Source organism: Anoplophora glabripennis, unplaced genomic scaffold, assembly GCF_000390285.2.
Source record: "Anoplophora glabripennis isolate ALB-LARVAE unplaced genomic scaffold, Agla_2.0 scaffold1929, whole genome shotgun sequence".
NCBI lineage: Eukaryota > Metazoa > Arthropoda > Insecta > Coleoptera > Cerambycidae > Anoplophora > Anoplophora glabripennis.
Window position 1 is genome coordinate 18,128 of NW_019418016.1, and position 4,548 is coordinate 22,675.

Here is a 4,548-nt window from a genome sequence, read left to right on the forward strand (position 1 = left end):
GCCTATGGATGTGAGGAACGCATCCTGCCGAAAGTATATACACCTATCCAGTTGGAGGACGGGAATTGCACACCGGAGTGGATTCCCCACTATGAAGGGATCATAAATGAATTTCCTGATGTTTTTTGAGGAGGGATTAGTACAACCTTGTACCGATCTCCTACGGCATGAGATTAAATTAAAAGAAGACAAGCCATTTAGAATCCAGCGATACAAATTTTCGATCGAAAAACGAAAAATAATTCAAGAAGAGGTTACTAGGATGTTACAAGCCGGGGTCATTAGACGCAGCCATTCAAAATATAGTTCTCCCATTGTTCTGGTAGGAAAACCCGATGGCACTGTACGATTTTGCGTCGACTACCGACAACTGAATAAAATCACCGAGGACGAGGTATCCATTCTCCCAGCAATTACGGATATTCTAAGAGATATTGGGAAGGCCACCATCTTTACCTCACTAGACTTGAAGAGCGGATACTGGCAGGTCCCAATGGAGGCTGCCAGTATCCCGCTGACTGCGTTCGACACACCGGAGGGGGCGGCCTATGAATTCGTGGTGATGCCATTTGGCCTCAAGAACGCCCCCTCCACTTTCCAGAAATTAATGACAGAAATCCTAGCGGGATATGTAAACCGATTCTTCCAGGTTTACCTGGACGATATTGTTATTTACTCAACGGATAGACAAGAACATGTCAGACATTTACAACTAGTATTAGAAAGATTGAGGTATCATAACCTGAAGTGTGCCCTAAAAAAAATGTATCTTTGTTGCGCAAGAGCTAAATTACCTTGGCCACAAAATCACTGCAACACATAATGAGACACAACGTAAACACATGAAAAAAATTCGAGAGTTTCCCAGCCCGAAATCACAGAAAGAATTACAAAACTTCTTGGGCGTGGCAAATTGGCTTAGGGAGTACGTCGAGAACTTTTCACAGATAGCAGTCCCAATGACCCAATTATTGGGTAAGAAGAAGTTTATTTGGAGCCAAGAAACCGAGGAGGCTTTTAGAAAATTAAAAGAAGTTTTAGCCCAATCGTTACAATTACACCGCCCAGACCCCGATAGAAGATTCGTCTTAAAGACAGACGCATGTTCGGTGGGGATGGGGGCTGTCCTGTATCAGGAAGGGCCCGACAACAAGAGGATGGTAGTATCGTGCGCAAGCGCCAAATTCACGGCCACGGAGATGAGATATCATTGTAATGGACAAGAAGTGTTGGCCGTGGTTTGGGCTTGCCGCCGGTACAGGCCACTCTTGGAGGGTAAAGAGTTCTTACTTCGAACAGATAGTCGAGCCCTCCTATGGTTAGATAAGTATAAAGACGAGAGGGCCAAACTTACCCGATTTGCATTGTATCTTCAGGAGTTCAAGTTCGTAGTAGAGCATTGCCCCGGACGTGTCAATCAACTTCCCGATTTCCTGAGCCGGAATCCAGGAGAAGAGGCCATGGGTATGGAGGATGAAGAACGTCTAAGTCCGCCCCGATCTCCACCCCGAGCAGATATTTCTGAGATACCACAACCACCTGAACTTAACACTACTACTATGACGAATTCACGAGTCCCGTACTTGCTATTTCAGCAGATAGAATTAATGCAAATATATGAACCTAGATTACCTCTATACGATACCATCGTCAGGGCTCAAAAAGAAAGTCCAGAATACCAAGCTACAAGTATCAGAATACCCCGTCTTCAAAGTGGAGAAGACCCCGCGGACACAATAGAAGAGAACATTACGCGACCAGTATAGTGTAGAAGATGGATTAGTCTGGTTCCGCGATGGAGAGCGTCGCCGATTAGTGGTGCCCTTAGCCTATTGGGGGCGGGTTATTCAGACATTCCATGACAGTATAGAAGCAGGACATCCTGAAAGGGATGAGACCCTGAGAGCCATTGCAGAAACGTACTATTGGCCCGCCCTACGGAAACAAGTGCGAACCCATGTTCGTCACTGTCTTATCTGTGCATCCACGAAACGGGGAGGTGCGTGCCAAGAACAAGTTCCATTAAAGCCTAGACCGCCTCAAAGGCCGTGGCAAACCATTAGCGTGGATATTATGGGCCCGTACGAGATAACTCCGAAAAAAAACCGATTCCTTATTGTATTAGTAGACCTTTGCAGTAAATGGGTTGAAGCCTTGCCAGTACCAATGGTACGTCCCACCATAATGATAGACTTCCTGGAAAAGACTTTTCAACATTGGGGGTACCCCGAGACGGTTATCTCGGATAATGGACCAACCTTTCGAAGTGACGCCCTTCTGCGGTACCTTACCAAACATCACATCGCTCAATATTTTACCCCAGTCTATCACCAGCGGGCCAACCCCGTTGAAAGACAAAGACGAAATCAGGAGCTAAAGAAGCTCCTTAGGGTGCACTGTCTTCAACGTGGGGAGGACCGCTGGGATGAGAACATTGGACAAATTCTGTTTACGCTAAGAAATAGAGAAAACGCGGCCATCGAGATAAGCCCTAGTGTAGCCCTGTTAGGTGCACCACTAGTGAAACCCGGGGAAGGGAACGTCCCCGTAGTCCGTCAGCCACTCCCGAACGCCCCCCAACAACGACAAGAGCGTATAAACCGAATTCGTAGACGGCAAATTATTTTTAATAGGAACCTCTTTCCCGATCATGTTCAGCCCAAAGTAAGCTTTCGCGATGGTGACAGGGTTTAGCGCGAAGTTTCCCCAACGAAAAAACTCCACTTGGACCACCGTGATCCGGGCCGTACAGTGTTACGCGTGTGCGGGCTCAATGTGTACAAGACCAATCGCCGTGATTCGCCGGTATTAGTACACGTCGGCGACCTGCGTCCGTGGACCAACGAACCCCAGTGGCGAGATCCCGACAGAGACCCCCTACACGAACCAGAGGCCAGAGCCGCGGAGGAACCAGAGGTCATGGCACCAGAGCTAGTAGAGGAACCCCAACGAAACGACGACGTTTCTGATGAGTCCGACGATGGAGAGGCTTCAGATTCATATGCTTACCCCGACGACCCGGAGGAAGATGGAGGACCACCTCGTCGCCGTGGAGACGAGGAGGCCAAGTCATCGCAACATACTAGGCAAGTATATGCATGCCCCTCGTTTCGTACGGATTCAAAGCGTCCGACTTTTCCAGAATTCTCCCAACCCGGACCGTCGGGCTTGAGTAGACAGCAGTTAGCCGCATCGTCCCGAGCATGCGATGGAAGAAGAACTACAACTATTGAAGACCTACCGGAAGAGGAAGTCGGGGTTAAACCTAGTACAGCTGTGGCCATTGTAGGCCTGTATCCATAAAGCCTTATCAGTGGGGTTGTATTACTGTATAAATTTTTGTAAATGTTGTTGTTATGTAACCAATTTTATTATTTAGTTGTGAAAAGACTCCTGGTAGACAAGACTCACCAGCAGTCTCCGAAGGGGCGTGGTGTCGCTGGCCCGAACCGGAGACCGCAACAAAATCTGTGGATTTTGTTAAGAACGGTTGTGATTGGCCCAAACCCGGTATTGCATCATTCGAGGTCAAGTTTCTACTGGTTCAGACCGGTTTTTCAGCATAAACTGTAACCTGATATATTATTTCCTTTATAATTGTAGTGTTAGCAAAAATTCTAACCTAATATGCAGGCTTGCTAGTAAACCTAACATGAGCCTCTTTAGCTCAGTGGTAGAGTACTGGTCTTGTAAACCAGGGGTCGTGAGTTCAAATCTCACAGGAGGCAATTGATTTTTGATAGGTGTATGGAAAAATGAAACAAGAAATATATATTTATTATTTTACTTTTATAGCCTATTATAATAGAGTTAAATTTTCACAGTAGCACCAAGTTCTTTATAACAAAGTACAAAATTTTATATGCATTCCGCAAATCCAGCAGACTTCCACGTAGGCGCTGTCACGGGACGCAAAAAAATCCAATATTGCGCCCCGTGATTTCCTGCCAGCGGCCTTTTTGAACAGCAGGCTGCAGCGCACTCGACGTCCAGTCCGCGGTCCGACCGCTATTCATTAAATAACCGCCGATGTCACATAAGGTCGAGTTTTCGGTGCGGTGGGCGGAGCCTAGCTATACCGCACCGAAACATATAAAAGCGAGCTATACGCAGGCCGGGAGCTCACTTCGATTCAGGGCATCGTTGTGCACAGAGCTCCCCAGAGAGGCTTTGGCTAAGTTCTCCTGGTGTACTTAAAGATAAGAATTCGTTTTATTAATAGGTCTGGGACCTAGGTAGTAATAATAAGGGGAACATATAAGTTTATTTCTTTGGATAAGAAAAAGAGAAAAAAAGGGAATAAAAGAAAAATAAAGTTCATTTGGGAAAGTAAAGACAAATAAAAAAAGAAAGAAAAAAAGGCCAAAAGAAAATTGGGAGAAAAACAAACATAAATCTCCAAGGGAAAAGAACAACCCTAAACCGAGTTGAAAAGAGATCTTAGATCCAAGTTTGAAGTTAGCTGTAAATAGCTTCACCCCCCAGTTATCTTAGGATAACTTATAAAGAATTCGTGGACTTAGTCTGCGTTTTAAAAAGAATTTCGCA

General features: G+C 45.9%; 1 non-coding gene across 1 annotated transcript; it reads left to right on the top strand.

The window, feature by feature from the left end:
• Positions 1–3,656: 3,656 nt before the first annotated feature.
• Positions 3,657–3,728, top strand: Trnat-ugu. Its single transcript has one exon. It is a non-coding gene; the product is annotated as a tRNA-Thr (tRNA).
• Positions 3,729–4,548: the final 820 nt, after the last annotated feature.